Source organism: Melopsittacus undulatus, chromosome 10 (genome assembly GCF_012275295.1).
Source record: "Melopsittacus undulatus isolate bMelUnd1 chromosome 10, bMelUnd1.mat.Z, whole genome shotgun sequence".
NCBI lineage: Eukaryota > Metazoa > Chordata > Aves > Psittaciformes > Psittaculidae > Melopsittacus > Melopsittacus undulatus.
The window spans coordinates 16,722,016-16,738,612 of record NC_047536.1 but is presented as its reverse complement, the minus strand read 5'-3'; the positions used below and the strand labels follow the sequence as shown (position 1 = coordinate 16,738,612).

Sequence of the window (16,597 nt, the reverse complement as noted above, 5' to 3'; positions counted from 1 at the left end):
TGATAGAATTAACCTTTAATTTTTTATTTCAATTAAATTAAAGCTTCCTCAAAATAGAGAAATCCATATTAAAGCACACTACAACTAAAATGACAGATATTTTGACAGTGAACAAACAGAAATTTGGGGACTTGCCTATCTGTTGAAATACCACCTTGCATGTGACTTTCTAGAAGTGAATGAGATTGCTCTATTGAAATATACACAAAGAAAACATCAGTGTTGCAAGGAAACACAGATTTTCCTACCAGTATGATACCTCTAGGTAAATATCAAGCCTGTTGTGTAAACACCTATTATTTGTTGACTAGTGCAAACACTTGGTGTTTCGTTTTAAAAAAGGCTGCTCCAAGTAATTTTTGTTGTTTTTTACAGCAGGTATATAGTAATGAAAAAATAAAACCAGGAAAAATCCAGTTGGGAAAGTTAAATATTAACACCTGAATTTCTCAGAATACATGCTGTGAATTAAAAAAAAAACCCTCCTTTTACCCAGTGTGGGAAGGGATGGCACGTCACAGCTGTGTGCACAGCAGAACTGGAACAGCACAAGAATGACTCCTGAAACACTCCTCACCCCCAAGAGAGCTCAACTATAACGTGTGGGAAAGTGTCAAGATCCCTTTAACCCGATTTATAGCTTGATGTTGGAATAATCTAAAGAAATTAAAAAATAAAAATGCTGTAGAGTCAACCCAAAGTCAACTGATTCATTCCAAGTGCTTCTTCACTTGGTAGGATCACATTTTAGTGGCTGTTAGCGTATTAAGATTTAATGGCTTCATCAGGGAAGTAATGCTTCTTCATCATATTTTGAGGACTTCTAAAACTAGAATTTTACATGACTGCCAATACAAACCACAAGTTACCCTTCCTCTTTTTCTGACTTAGATAATGCAGTGGGATGAGAACATGCATTCCTAATAGGCTATGATAAATACAAGCTACTGATTAAGTCAATATGCATTAGTTCATGCGAGTATATCTAGAATACGACTAATCAGAGGAGTTGATTGATTTTGCACATGTAAGTTCTACTACAGAAAACTCAGAAGTTGACAAATGCATTAATATTCTTTAAAAAGATTAACATTCATCAAGCTGTAGAAGTTCTGCAAAACCCTTTATCTAGCCAAAGCTGACTAAAATAAGACATAACCCTCCTGAAAATTAAGAGAAATCAAAGCATCCCAGTTCAGATGGACAGGGCTGTAAGTATCAAAGGATGTATTTGCTGTTTCCAACTCAGGAAAACTCAGAATACAGAGCTATACAGAACTGACTAGGTCAGGCTTTACACATTTTGTTAAGTTCAAAAATCAGTTAATTAATATTTTTAAGATTATTAAGTTTTGACCCACAAGTATTTCAAATTTAATTAAGGTTTCTTTGTCCCTCTAAATGACTTGTTTATAGAAATGCAAACTGGATGGTTACAAGGTGTGGAGTAAGAATAGGGAGGTTGCCATTTTCCAAACCTCTACTTCTCCTGCCCAGCTCTCCACCCCTGCACTCCACTTGCAGTCACCATTTCCTATCAGATGAACAACCTGCAGCCCAATATTTAATGGTGTACATGTAATGCCCCAAACCTTGACAGGCGTGAATCTATCATAGTTTCAGTAGGACAAAGAAGCAATTTTCACTTCCGCATTCAGTTACTATGAAGACTGTTATGGGTTCAAAAGAGACTACGAAATGGTCAGATTACAAAAGGCATAAAACAACAGGCATCCTTGACTGCTGTCTTCTAGACGGACCTATAAGATAAAGTAGATCTGACTCATTATAAAGAACTCAAATTCCCAACCTTTACCCTACAGAACATCTAATGATTACAAATACTATGTCCAAGTGTTCTCAGTGTAGCATAGGCACAGTCGAGACGATTAGAACAGTGCTTAATTATCAGCAATTGTATGTAATTATGCCTATAGTAAAAGTCTGCTCTATGCAAAACAAACATTAACGCAAAACCAAATGGCAAAGCAAAGGCTGACCTTTAACTGGTATCCCTAGAAACGCTTTGGCTAGCTAACGAGTACTACACAACAGTCACATTTTTGCAGTTTCTATTTTAGTGTATGCTGAAATGCCAATACATTAAAAGATCAGTCAGGTTCACTAATTTAAGGATTTATTTGCCTTACATAACTATATACTCTACAAATAAGATGGAACCTAAGAGATCAACTTTAAAAGGAAGAGTTCTATCATAAAGAATGCAGCTTCAAGTTTTGAAAGTGCAGATACACTATAAGGCCAAGGTGTAAAGCTTCACCTACAAGAAGCTTTAGGAGGGATGAGAATGGTCTTTCATGTCACAGCATTAATACATACCAACTCCCACTCCACTGGTTGTGTCCAGAAATCTGTCTCTGACAATATAGTTGTGACTCTTCACAATACATGGAACATTAATTCTTGTTTACAGTAACTACTGCACAATTTCTTATCTAAAGCCAGCTCAGTAAGCTATTCTAAATACCAGAACATATACCACAAGGTTCCTTACCACATCTTCCTTTATGCGTCTGCAGAATACTTAAACCACATTTCTGTTGTTCTGTGGGTAAAAACATGAAGTCAGCACACAAAACTTTCTTCTCCTTCTCAGCCCTGCAAGACAACCTACGTGTAGGATAACCTAGCTACCTTAAATGAAGTTTGGACATGAGCTCATTTTCAGCATTCCTGCTATAGATCTGAACGAGAGCTTGATAAGTCAATATCTAAATCCAGATACGCATGCCTTCAAAAAAACAGTTTCTAGGTATTTGAATGCTTAATATTAGTTGCTAAACTATCTGAAGTTCAGGATATTAAAGAACATGTTCATGCAGTTCACACTCTAACCCATTTAGCCACATCCTGATAGAAGCAACCAGACTATTCATAGATTGTTTTTACTTCAAATTAAATGAACAAGCCTGAGAATGTGTTCCACAACCACATGCTTGTGCAGCAAAGCCAGCTTGACATTTCTTTCCTGTCCCCACGTACCACTTCATCACCTCTCTCTGTTGTGTTGATGCTGCTGTTTGTGAGACGATGCTGAAAACCAATGCTATATACTGTTGGTGGTTTAAGAAAACAAAACAAAAATAAGCATCACCACTGCAGCCACGTCACTGGTTGGTTTCCAGCATTACTCCAACAACAGTTGTACTTACATAAATTATGTGCAGTTAATGAGCAACCAAAACAGCTGCTTTCCATGTTCTGTCTCTAGAGAAAAGTCGCAACATCCTATACCAGAAGAAACCATGGGGTGATCTAGCCCATTGCTCCCTACATCAAAAGCACCTATCCCATGACTGACATTTACTTTCCTATCAGCTCTCAAATCTCCAGAGGTGAATCTTTCATGATGTTCCCCAGCAAAGCAAGGATGCCTTCCTAGTCTTAATTATTCTTCACACACAGAGATCATTTGCTCCCCAAAGTACTCTATTTATTTACAGATGAACTGTGACTAAGGCAGCACTGAAACTCCACCATCTTAGTCCACAGGACCTTTGCCTTGCCAGGTAAAGCACTTCTGTTGGGTGGGCAACTGCTAAAACTTCTTTAAAAGAATATCAAGAGTGCTAATTATCAGAGCTTTGCACAAAGCATCTTAATACTTTTTAGTATTTAGCCATTACAGTGCCACATCCTTGTTCTGACAGGTGATACACATCAGACAGCACACACTCAAACCTACTGGTGTTTTAGTTTAGTTTCAAGCCTTCCTGTCTTTGTAGGTGTTGGTTCAATGTGGGTTTTGTTCCAAAAAGCATATGAAAGGATCTGTCTCTGAAGCACAGCCAGTGCTGAGGTTTTTTTCTCTTGATCCCTGACTCTACCAGCTGATCTATGCAGAGATACACTTTTATGGAGCACCATTTATGTCAGGACAACTTGCAGCATCCCCGCCTCACTCATCAATATACTGCAAAATAGCTCAAGCAGTAAAGCTGCACAGATTATTTATAATATGCAGTATACTAAATTATGTCATACTTCATGGTCTTCTAACCATGGCAAGATGCTGTACCTTCATGACATCAGCTATCACTCAGATTGCTTCAGCATGTTCTAGAAACCCCAAGTCTCCAGACTGAAACTGCTGCCTTGATAAGGGGGAAGCTCCACAAGCTGAAGGAGGCCTTGGAGATACTGGTATTATAAAACAGTATAGAAACATTAGGACAGCCTTAAGGTGGGAAGCCACTTTATTTGAGGAGTAAAGGTCGCATATCAAGAAAATTAAGTAAGACAGACAAGAGAGCTATCAAAACATCAAGGCTGTGATCACAACAGTGAGATGGCAGCTTCCATAACACACCCCACAGCTTTCCAAGTCTAAAAAAAAATAACAACCCAAACCCCAGCCTCTTCCTGCAGACCTCCGTCACAGCATAAATTGGAATACTAACAGCAAGTTCTAAAGTAAACAACTACATCTCTATTTGCTACTCCTACTCCCTTCCCTGACTCCTTCACTGCAAGAAAAGCCCTCTGAGGCATTAACAAAAGGATTCATGTTGCAGTCTTACAAAAGAAAAAACTGACTTGTTGCCAACTTTTTTTTTCTTTAAATAAGCACCATCTTGGAAGTGTAATTAGCAGCTCAAAAGTACACGTTTAAGCATTTAAACTGCTTTTTTCTATGGGACCTGCCTAAGCATTTGTAAACTCCTCAAGACTTCAGCTGGAGGGTAGGAATTATGAGTGCAGGCCCCCAAGCTTATGCCAAGCTTCCCTGCTGAGTGGACTTCTACAACCCAGTTTTCATGTAGGAACATAAATTATGTCACTTAATACAATGGTAATAATCTTGCAAGATATTGTACCACAATCACACTTCCAAGTGTGAAGCACCAACACTGAAGAAGGAATACTAAACAGATGAAACCCTGCAGTGACTCAGTTTGAGCAATTTATGTATAAAGCTTTTCAAAGTACACCATGAAGAAGCCTAAATTTAGACTGGATTCAGTAACATCCGTATTTTGACATCAAAAGTACTGTAAAATCTCAATATACAGATTAAAAAATCCCAGATAGGTTTATGCAACAGGGCAAGACTCAACCTGTTTCAGGCAACTAGGACTAAAATACAGAGGTATGGTCTGTTGAGATTATTCTTGTGAGGTTTTAAGGTTAATGGTAGCTTTTTCAAGCTCACCATACACAGTTGTAACCTTTGAATACTATACATTCCTCCTAACAAAAAAAACACCCAGTTGTGGAAATAAGTGACATTTCTTGTATGTTCATTCATTTCTGAAGACTGAAAGGCATCTTCATTAATAAAGATACCACTGCCTGCATGTGATCTTTGTTTAACATGGCACCATCTGAGGCCGGGATGTCATAGGACAGCCTGCACATATACACGTGTACAGCCAAAATTATATGACAAAAAGCACAAAATAATCCAAAATTCAAGTCTGTTAGCAAACAGAACCAGGGCCTTTGCAACTGAATTCTAGGTCACTCCCTGGCATGGTGGTAATTCAAGTATAAGGCGGCACACTGCAGTAAACAAAAATACTTGGCTTTTTGGTGCTAGACTAACAGGCCCGTTATTATTTATATTACCATGCTTTTAGAAACAGATGCTTATGCTCATCTGTTGGGAAAGAATTTTTAGCTTGCTGAGACTTGGGAGCACTCAACACCATTTTAAAGACAGTGGTTTCCATTATGACCACTACACTTGCTTAGAAGAATGTCTTCCTAATATCTAGTACGGCCTGAGCTTACTGACTTTTACCTTGAAAGGTATTACACTCATTCAGTTTTTGACTCTTCATAAAATGTTCTCAAGTCTTCACATGAAAAAACATCAAAAGTATTTACCTGCCCGTGCAATATCACAGTCTCATCTATTTCAGCTCTTCCTCTAAAATTCAAGCAAAGTAAAAGGCCTGAGTACATCAAGACTGAATTCAGAGCTCAACTTCAAAATGGAAACAGAAAAGACATGCATGGTAGTATCCTTTTTATAAATGGACTGATCCAAGCAACTCAGATGACAAGGGAACAAAGAGTTAATCCAAATGTGAAGGACTCCAGTAAGGACATAAATAAACCCCCACAGAAGGCTTCACTGCTAGCAGCAAACTCCACTGCGTCCAGATGAACCAGCAGGAAGAACAGAGGGTGGATAATCCTGTAAAATTACCCCAGTGGAAATGCTGATAAATTCCCCATTATGAGACCTCCTCTAGAATTAAAAAAGGGCAATATACAATACAATTACCAGTCAACACTTGCACATCTTCGTTTTTAAGCCAGGCAAATACCACAGGTATTTCTTAATCCCTTGAATTCTGAATTACTTGCCCAGTGTGGCGAAATCTAGATGAAGAAAATAAGCCCCAGAAGTCAAAGGAAAAAACCCCAGATGAGCTGCAACTCTCGTTGCTAAGCAAACATCCATCTGTGAAGCTGTGTTTTCAATAATAAAACTGTGAACCTGTATTTTCAGCAATACAAAGTGTATTTCAGTAATATGATTTTCTATGTGTTTGTGGAAACATTTGCATTAAAGAAAAAAAAACACAAAACCAAACTCAAATCCTTTGTTGTACAGAATTTGTTCTGAATATATTCCTTATATTACACAAAACAAAGTAGGTTTCACATGGATTTTTAGTTCGTGCAAAACTCGCTGATAAAATACATGCTCACAATCTATACATATATCAAGACAAAGACAGGTGCACAGTTACCTACTTTCCTAAAGCCTTGTCTGATCCCAGGCTTAAAATTCTCCATAAAACTAAAGGAGAGAAGCTTGTTCTGCGAGCACGACGGCAGATGTGGGGGCCGGCAGCGCCCGCAGGCTGCACGCTATACAGGAATCCCGCACCAATTCCAGGCTTCCAGCCCCTGCTCACCAATCCGAGCAAACCAAACCCACCGCAACCACAACAACAACAAATCCCCCCTTCCTAATTAGCTTAATTACGGTGTACCTGCCCCTCGCACCCCACCGCCCTACCCCCGCCCCAATTCCCCTCTGTTTATCCCTGCATGCGTCCGTCCCGCGGCCTCACGTGCCGGCGCGCGGCCCGCCTCCCGCGCTCTCCCATTGGCCGCCGGCGCTGACAATCATCCCCTACGCCAGCGCCGCCGTTTCCCTCCGCCGGAACGAGCCAAGGCCGCTCCGGGCGCCAGCGCGGCCTCGGCTCCCACCGGCGGCGGCAGCTCCGCTGACAGGCAGCGCGGCACGCCCGCTATGGGAGCGCCTGAGCGGCCTTCGGATTGAGGGGGGGGGCTTGGAAGCCGTGCGCTGAGGGCGGACGGGCAATTAACCAGCCTGATGTCATTTCCCTCTGCCTTTGTTTAATTATTTTAAACTCAATTGCACAGTGAGGGGAAAAAAAAAATAACAAAAAAAAGCCCAAAACAACACAAAAAACTCCACGCTTCCAGATGCCATTACACTAATTTCGCTTAATTGCCTTCCCGACGCAAACGCACCCGGGCTCCCTGCGCGGCGCCGCCCGGCCCGGCCCCCTCCTGCACGCCGGGTGGGTGTTTACGGGCCTCCGGCCGGGGTACAAGGCCGGGCAAGTTCCCGGTGGCGGGGCCCCCCCTTCGCCGCTCCCCTCTTCCATACTGAGCGTTTCCCACCCGCTTCCCCCGGGAGCGGAGCCTCCCCCCTGGGCGTCCCCACAGCAACAACTGCCTGGGGCTCAGCGCTTCCTCCAGTGCCCCCCATACCTCCCCCCAGAGCCCCTTCACACCCAGAGGGGCCTCACCCCCACCCCATGACACCCCCAAACGACGCGGGGCGGGGATCGCACCCCCGTGGCCAACTCCGAGGGAGCCTCCCCCCGTTGTAACGCCGCCGCTCCCTTCCCCCATAGCGGCTCCCCCCGCGGAGCGATGGCCCCCCGGGGCCGGAGTCGTGTGTGTCCCCCCCCCCCCTCCAGGCTAGGCTCCGAGGCCGCCCCCCGCGATGGGGCCGCCCCTACCTGTGGCTGCAGCATCCCCGTCCCCCCGCCGCCCTCTCTCCGCCGCCTGCCTGGCTCTTTGTTTCCTGCCGCGGGCCGGACGGGAGAGCAGCTCCCCCCCGCCTCCTCCTCACACTCATTGAAAGCAAACAAGCATCATGGCGGCGCTAGCGGCGGCTGCGGGCGGGCGGACCGGCCCTCCTCCTCCTCCTCCTCCTCCCTCTCCCTCCTCCTCCCTCTCCCTCAGCCCCGCCTGCCCAGGCCGCCCGCACTCCGCGCACGCTCCGCGGCTGCGGTGGGGAAGCGCAGGGCTAGAGGGGAGCGGGAGGCTCGGGCTGCCCGGGAGGTGCAGGGAGGCCATAAGAGGATAAAGGCTTGGGGGAGGCTATGGGGGGTGTTTCGGGGTACCTCAAGGCCCGGGGAAGGCAGGAAAGTGGGTGCAGGCAATGTGCCAGCTGCGTCGTCAGACACGAAACTGGTATAAATGGTGTATGGCAGTCGAAGGAAGCCTGGTTAAAATAGGCACTTGTTTGAAAAAGAACTTTAAATTCTCCTGCAAAAGTCTGGATCAGGAAGTCGAGCTTGCAGGGAATGTGCTCAGGGAAAACGCAGAAAGTGTGATATTCACGCTTTGTAGGAAAGAGAATCTCTTTTATGTGTGTGATGTCTTTAATATGACATTGGTAGAACAGTGTTGACCATGAAATGGCCACCAGAATTGCCATCAGCGCCTCTCTGAAGCTCAGGGTATGGCTCTCATCATCTTCTCCCTTGAACCGATAAATGGATGTGTACCAAGATACTTGGAAAAATAAAGGAAGTTCCTGGTTTGTTATTAATGCCCCTGTACTGCGATACTTTACAGTAAGATGAGAGATGCTAGGTGAAGTGATGGGTGGTGAAGTGCCGTCCCCACTGTAGTACTGGCCAAAGACATTAATAGTGACTTCCAAATGAAGGGTTTCCTCTGATTTTCTGAGAGTTAAAATGTGGCAGCAGATGTGTGCTTGGTTATTACCACCTCATTGAAAGGAGTAATAAAGACTTTATCTGAGATACACAACCCTATTTCTGAACTGGAAAAGCCAAATAATAATTGAGGCCTCATCTGTTTAGGTGTAACTGAATATATAGCTGGAAATAAATGGCACTCATGCTCTCTTCTAACATGATAATGTGATGGATGCCCCATCTCTAGTGGTGTTCAAGGCCAGGCTGGAGGGGACTTTGAGCAATCTGGTCTAGTGGAAGGTGTCCCTGCCTATGGCAGGCAGGGGTTTGGAACTAGAAGGTCTTTAAGGTTCCTTCCGACCCAAACCAACCTGTGATTTAAAAAGGAAGGTGGTATCTGGCCATAATTCTGAGGAACAACACCAACAACCGTAAAGAGCAGTGCTCTAAAAAAGATAACCCTGGCACATACCGTGCCAAACACAACTGCAAAATGTCCTCTGTCAGAGCCCTTTGGCACTTTGTTGGAAATAATCCTGCTATACTTCAGATTTCTGTTCAGCCTTGTCATATCACATATCTGAAATGCTCTCGGATGATAAACTATCCCCTCACCGCATGGCGCAGTCCTGCACTACAGATATCTGAGCTAGCTCCGTTACGGGATGCGGCACGGCTCTGGCAGAAGCAGCGTATCTGCTTCCCAGGCTTGGCTGGCTCTGCAGAGCTGACAGTCATTCAGAACTAACTCGAGCAGCTCTACATGTCTTGTTCCTGCGCTGCGTGTCTTTTCTTTCCGATAACCAGCTGTCCCGCACATTCTTCAGTTAATACTTTCTAGGTCAGATATGGCCTCAATAGACTCCATCGTTTCGCCCGGAGCTAATTCTCCAAAAGCAGTAGGAAAATCTTTGAATACGTTGCAGGATTTTCCAGGAATTGCTGCTCAGCAAAGAAAATTCAGCTGATAATTTTTCTTGATGTCTCAAAAAAATGCTTGCAGGGAAAATTAATTCCTTAGGGATGGATGCTGGGGTAATATTACAGTAGACTTGGAAGGGTGTACTGGTGGGGGCCTGCAAGTGGAGAACAAATGGCAGAAAATACCAAATAACTGAGATAAGCAAGAAAGAGCATTAGAGAAAATCATTTTAAAGCAATTAAAACATAATTCTGTATTATTGCCCATTATATAGACTATCAGGAGATCACAGCAATTTGGCAGATTTCTTGTTAATTAACTTTATGATAACTTCACAGGTTATTTCTAAAGAAACCAGCAATATTTGAAGAGTCTAAAGATACAGCTTTTTATGTCAACAGTTTCCTTTGAGCTGCCAGCTTGCCTGTGTGGTTTGAGACAACAGAGCAAAGCAAAAACAGGTATGTGGGGGTTTTATTTAGCAACTGTTACGCTCCACTGCATTTCCTGTGCAGAAGTGCTGCAGCTCATCTGTACGTATGATTAACTTTTGCTCCCTGAAAGTGTTATCAGACCTGTAACCAGGCAAACAGCAGAGCAGATGGCCAATGCCAATATCAGTGTTTCTGGTCTGGGTGCTTAATGAGATCTGAGAGTGTAACATGAGCCTCTTTCATTTTGTCAGTCTCGCATGGCAGATATACTTGGTGCAAGTGCTCTTGTTGCTCAAGGTCACAGATTCATCAGTCAAAAGAAGAGCCCTTCCCATGAATTTTTTACCTGCCTGTAGCAGTTTCCATACATTTCAGGAGCTGGCATGTTATGTGGAGTGCCATTATCCCAAGTTCTGGACAGTCCTGCTCTTATAGACAATCAGATCAGAGCAGAAGTTAAGTCACTTCTTAAAACACAGTGTTAAATTTACCATACTCTGAGTGTAAGCTTTCATTCATTAACCCTAAAACCTTTCAGTGCTGTGCAGTAAGGCTTTGGTTGGGCCAAATGCTGATTTTGGCACACAGCCCTGTGTCCCACAAAATGACAACCTTCCTGGCCTTAAACCATGGAGATGGAGTATTTGCTGTGAGTAGTTAAACCTCTTAGTACCGTTGTATCTCCCTTCTTCATGCACACATTCAAGGCAGGAGCTACAAGTTGCCTCAGAGGGCTTTAGGAGGGCTACTTGGTCCACCTTATGAATGCTGACAGCTGTTTTGAGGTCCTGTTGCCATCATGCACTGACAGAGGGATGTGAAACCTGTGGTAAAGAGTTGTCTTTGTGGCTGAGCTATGATAGATTTTGCTTTGTTTAAATTGCCAAATTTGGTGAAGGTACACTCTGGAAATACCTACATAAGATTGTGCAGTAGAGACTTGTATGACTTCTAAGGCCTTTGTGGTAAAAGATGTAGTCTTCATCCTGCATGGCTCATACATGGTGGGTGAGCTGAAGAGACATCATCCTGAGACAGAGTAGGTACGGAGCTGTCCTGGCTCATGAAAGCTCTCATGTCTGGACTTACAGAAGAAGTGAGCAAGGCAAGGCCCAGCACTCTCTGCTCCCTCTGGAAATGTGAAAAGCCCAATGTAAAGAGAGGCAAGAAATGAAGCAGGGGAGGAGAGCAGAGTTATAGCAAAGCAGGGGAGATAATGTGGAAGAAAGGAGGGAGTAACTGGCAGGAGTAAAGTCATCCCAGTAGGAGGACAGAGCTTAGCTATGGTCTACATGTTCAATATATCCAGGTAGAGAGGCAGGATCTGAACTGCAGGGTAACTTCCACAGCTATTGAGATCAGTGGGATCCCTGCTCTGAACATGTGATATTCCTACCATGACAGGTATGCTTGAAAAATGAGGGCTTGGAGCACTCATATTGGAACACTCATATTGCACATCTGAAATCATTGCATGCTTAATGATTTCAGCCTTAAGTTTTATGGCCTGTTCTCCATCTACTGAGTGAATGTAAGAGCATCTTCTATCACAGTTAGATAGTAACAATAAATCTTTGATGTTTATTGAGCATTAAAACTATAGTGAAAGCCCATCAAAAAGCATTGAGGCAATTAATATTCCTGCTTTCCTCTGCATGGAATGGAGTTCAGTGGTTTCCAGAAGACTTGCATGTAAAAAGATAATTGAAAACTCCCCTTATTCATATCCACAACAGAGCTGAATTAAGGAATTTTAATCCTGGGATGGCACAATTTGTAGGTAAGGGCTTTGCAGACTTAGCATTACTTTAATATGCATTGTCACACAAAAATGGTCTAAGTACTTAAAAAGAAGTTGAATATGATCAAAAGCTTTCTTTCTGGAAATACTTGCATTTAGTATGAAGACTTCCATGGTGAGAGAAGAATTTCTAACTCTCTTTTGCCGGTTATGGATTCAATTTTGCCACCACCTGAGATGCTTGTGTGCCATGTTTAAATAGCTGTTAAAATTATTTAGATATTTGATCTGTTATCAGGATGGTAACAGTCTAAAATATGTACTGAATCCTTAAGCTTGCAGGTCTATAGAGCATTTAGTCATTAATGTGTGTGCATTTGTGCTATACTGTAGTAGTGAAGTAACAGATTTAAGAAGACCATAATTCTTTGTCCTAATCAAATATTAAAATCTGAACACTATTAAGAAGCTGGACTCATGAACCATGATGTGGTTTTCCTCATTGTTATTTTTTAGGCTTATTCTTACACATTTTTATCTCTAGAATCACCTCTCCAACTCTTGGTGACCTTTCCCCAAGAAGATGACCATCTTTTCATATTAAAACTAAGTTAATGATATGAAAGAAAAAGTAGAAGGTACGACCTGCGTGCATTCATTACATGAGCAGAGCTTTTGGTTGCATTCAAAGCACTGCAAAAGGAGCTTACAAAGCTTTGCCTTTCATGGCACAAGCTTTTATGCATGTGAGTGAATAGTGAAAATTGCTATGAAATACTTGAATGCCCAGTTATGGAGTTACAACTGAGAGGATAAATGCCAAATAATGGAATTATTGAGGAAAGATGGAAGGATTTACATTAGTGGAAAGCCAGCTGCTCAAACTACCCATCCATCTTTTTGGTCCTTTCTAAAGTGTCTTCTTTGTACCCATTTTGGCGGGGTTTTTCCCTTCTTCTGTCAGCATCTTATTTCCCCATCTTTATTCAGCCTTGCTTCTCCAGCAACAGAAACATATTTACTTGCAAGCTGATCCCATCTGTGCTCCTGCATTGTAAAGCTTCCCCCTGCCGTGGCACTGCGTGTCTGATTTAGTTTGGTACAACTGCTCGGAAGCTCCAGCCTTCAGGAGTGCCAGGATTCCACACTGTGGATCAGACAGGCAAGGTACTGTGACTTGGACATGGCTTTAATAAAAAGAGGGTGTGTGGTTTTTCTTGTGTAAGAACATGCAGTGACACTATAATCATTTGATGCCTGCTAGTTCAGTGACATGGAAGACTGCTGAACTTTTATCTTAATTGGGTCTTCTCATGCTTACACTGTTTCCTGCTCATGAACCAGGATATATGGATACTATAACTCAAATATACACTAAGCTGTCCCCGCTGCAGTCTCATACCTTGCAAATTAAGTAGGATCAGGACTCAAAAGAGATAATGAAGGAGACCTATGTCCTGGAGGAAATTACCATGAATTACAAAATGATGGTTTCTCTCTTAATAAAAAATGAGCAAATGCTCCAGTGTGACACTAGGGAACTCTTCAGTTTATAAAGGTACTGTCTTTCAGGAAATACATATGTTAATCCAGCTGTCATGCATAAATTCTCATTTGAGGCCTGATCTAATTCCCATTGAAGTAGAGATGGACTCAATCTACTTAAATTTCTCCATGCAGTTTCACGGCTTTCCACTATCTTCATCTGTTGTATCACATTACTGTGTGTGGGTAGAGTTGCCACATTCCACCCATGACACAACTGTTTCAGTGGCAAGTGAAGTGATATGTGCATATGGTATATGCAGTCTTTACACAAACCGTATGCTTTCAGACAGCTATCTATGCAACTGGGAGAAGTTATGGGGGCTTTTTGAATATAAAGTCCATTTGCTACATTATTAGATGTTGCAAACTTTGTTTATCGTTCCCATGACCTTACTTTTGATATCTGAGAGATGGAATGAGTGATTTGTTGAGTACTTTTTGTAAATTAGTAACTCAGTTTAATAACTTTGAATAACAATAAAATGGTTGTGTGAGGGTTTTAGAATCGATCTCTTCAATTTTCTTATTTCTTGCATCAAACCTTAAGCCCAAATTTACTTATAGAAAAGTGACTTCACGCAATTTCCAATTACAGTTATAAATAGTCTTCCTTTTTCTACCTGTTATACATTTCCTATATGTTAAATGTCCTCATTGCTGAATAAATATTCATCAGAAGAGTTTTGGCTGAGTACAGTTTCTAATGGGGAAATAAAACCTCCACTGAATTTATAAAGTACACTTTAATCATGAGGCTATTATAGGCACTAATATTATTTTTTTCCATTGGTAGTAACAAAAAAATACAAAATGACTGGATAAATTAATCTAGTAGTTAAGTGTGGATGTTTCTGTATTATCTGCATTGACAAAACACTTTCCTTAGGACATTAGGTTTGTGGGGTGGGGGGACACAGCAAAATATTGGGTGAAACCCCAATACAGCCAAAATGATTACATACTAAATCTCTGCAGCTTCTCATGGAGCTACATCTTAGATCACTTCTGTTCTGCAGAGCTGGTTCTGTTGCTCTAGGAGGAGGATTCACCTAAATAAGCACAGGGAAATATGTGTGTGAGCTGCTCACCATAAGCTGCCCCTATAGTTGGTGGAGGCTACAACTACACATCCTTGGGGCCGTAATTCCTTTTTGAGGCTTTGAAGGCAGGCATTGGAGCTGAGATTATTAAACCAGAAGAGGTTTGTTTCCAAGCACCGGGAGACCTCAGTGAGCTGAACAAACACAGGGTATTCACTGCTGCAAAGGGGAGAGGGTGACTCAGTGTCTAGAGCTGCACTGGCTAAAAGGCTGCACCACAGAATGGCATTTGCTCAGAGGAAGATGGAAATCCTTGCCTGCTTCTCAGGATATCACTGCAGGTGACTGGAGGAAGTTTGTCCAGCATTTACAGCTGGTGGTTGGTGTGGTGCAGTAAGGGGTTTTCCACTCCTTCCAAAATACTAGACACTTCAAATAAATGCCTTCAAGAGGACAAAACGCCAGGTTGGCCAAGCCACCGGCCTGACCCGCACTTGTTTTCTCTGTGTCCGGAATGGTTGGGCTGCGAGATTAAAAAAAGAGAACAAAAAGTTGTAGGGAAAAATCCAAAATCTTTGAGCCTAATGCAGCAGCCTCAGGGTAAATTACGTTTCCTCAAGTGTGGCTCTCAATATCAAGCCTGCTCCTGAGGAACTGGCAAATGCTCAACAAGCACAACACTGAGACAACTGGCAGCCTGAGTCATTTTTGCATGTGATTGTTGAATGTGACAGATTGAGAATAGCAAGGAGTAGAAGTTCATGCTATGAGAGTGAAGTAACCCAGCATCCGCTTGCTGGCTCAAGCCTATGGGTAGATGAGGAGTGCTGTGGCAGAGAAATGCCACCAGGGCTTTGAAGAAAATAGGTTTAGCACACATGATATTTTTTTCCTTTGCTCATTTTTATTTCCCCATAGATTGTTTCTTTCTTCTCTTTATGGCAGATAAAAAGTAAGAGAAGAGCCCTTGAAATATTTGTGAAGCCTGGATTGCCGTTAACTTACTCTCCTTTTTGCTTTTTCTCTGAATACCTTTTGCCTTTCTACTTCACACAGATGCTGGCTTGGCCTTTCTGTTCCCTGGTAGTTACTGCTCCAGCACATTGGCTGAACAGAAATTATTTCAGATGAAATTGGGAAAAAAGTGCTTATAGAAATGACTGCTTCCAAACCAGTACAATGGAGGTTTGCTTTCAGAGCAAACTGTGACCGCCTTAGGAATGCCGGGGAAGTTACTGATGAAGTCTCTGCTGCAATCAAACTTCATGTTGCACTTGATCAAAATATTAATCTCAGTAATTTATTAATTAAATTTAGCCACACTTTATTTCCATACATGTTCCTGGAAAAGGTAGCATCTTTCCCAGTTTCCTGGCCATAAATGTTCAGTGTGTGATCTCTGCCAGCACAGCTGAGCGCATCAACTGTCCAAGACAAATCTGTAACATGTTCTACACTGAGCTGGTGTTTGAAGTTTGCTGCTCAGCCATATAACACTGTATGGGAGGGATTAGTTAGTTTAACCTTTGTAAAACAGTGTGCTTGATTGATTAGGTATGGAGGTGTTCTCAGGGTGTTGGATGAGAGGTGCTGTGGGGCAGTGGTACTAGAGATGTTGCAAAAGAAGCAGATGCAAAGACTTTGAGCTGAGTAACTTTGATGCTCGGGGCCCTTGCAAACATGGAAGCCTCTGCACAGGCTGAGAAGGATTAAAGTAGATTTTTGACGTGTCCATAAGTCTTTTCCATTCTTTTTCTCCTCTAAGATCTTATGTGTAACATGGGTTCAGGACATGTGTGCTTCTGGTTACAACAATCAGAACCAGATCTTTTTTCTCCTTTAATTCCCTGTTAATTAAGGCTTTGGGGAGGTAAAGTCTTTTGGCTGCAGTGAATGGTGAGTACCTTGACTCAACTGATCTCCATTCTATTTTACAAATGATTAAGGGTAATACATTAACACAGGAAGAGCCTGGACCTTTGCTGCCTCCTATGCCAGCACACTGT

At 42.5% G+C, this 16,597-nt stretch overlaps 1 protein-coding gene across 2 annotated transcripts in view; it reads right to left on the bottom strand.

Annotated features, from left to right (window-relative positions):
* Positions 1-8,166, bottom strand: part of CNOT6 (CCR4-NOT transcription complex subunit 6) — a 32,819-nt gene extending 24,653 nt beyond the window's left edge. For both annotated transcript variants that reach the window (XM_005147219.4, XM_005147220.4), the window contains exon 1: positions 7,977-8,166. The gene's annotated coding sequence lies outside the window, so the exon portion shown is untranslated. The remainder of the gene's footprint in view (positions 1-7,976) is intronic.
* Between the last annotated feature and the right edge of the window lie 8,431 nt (positions 8,167-16,597).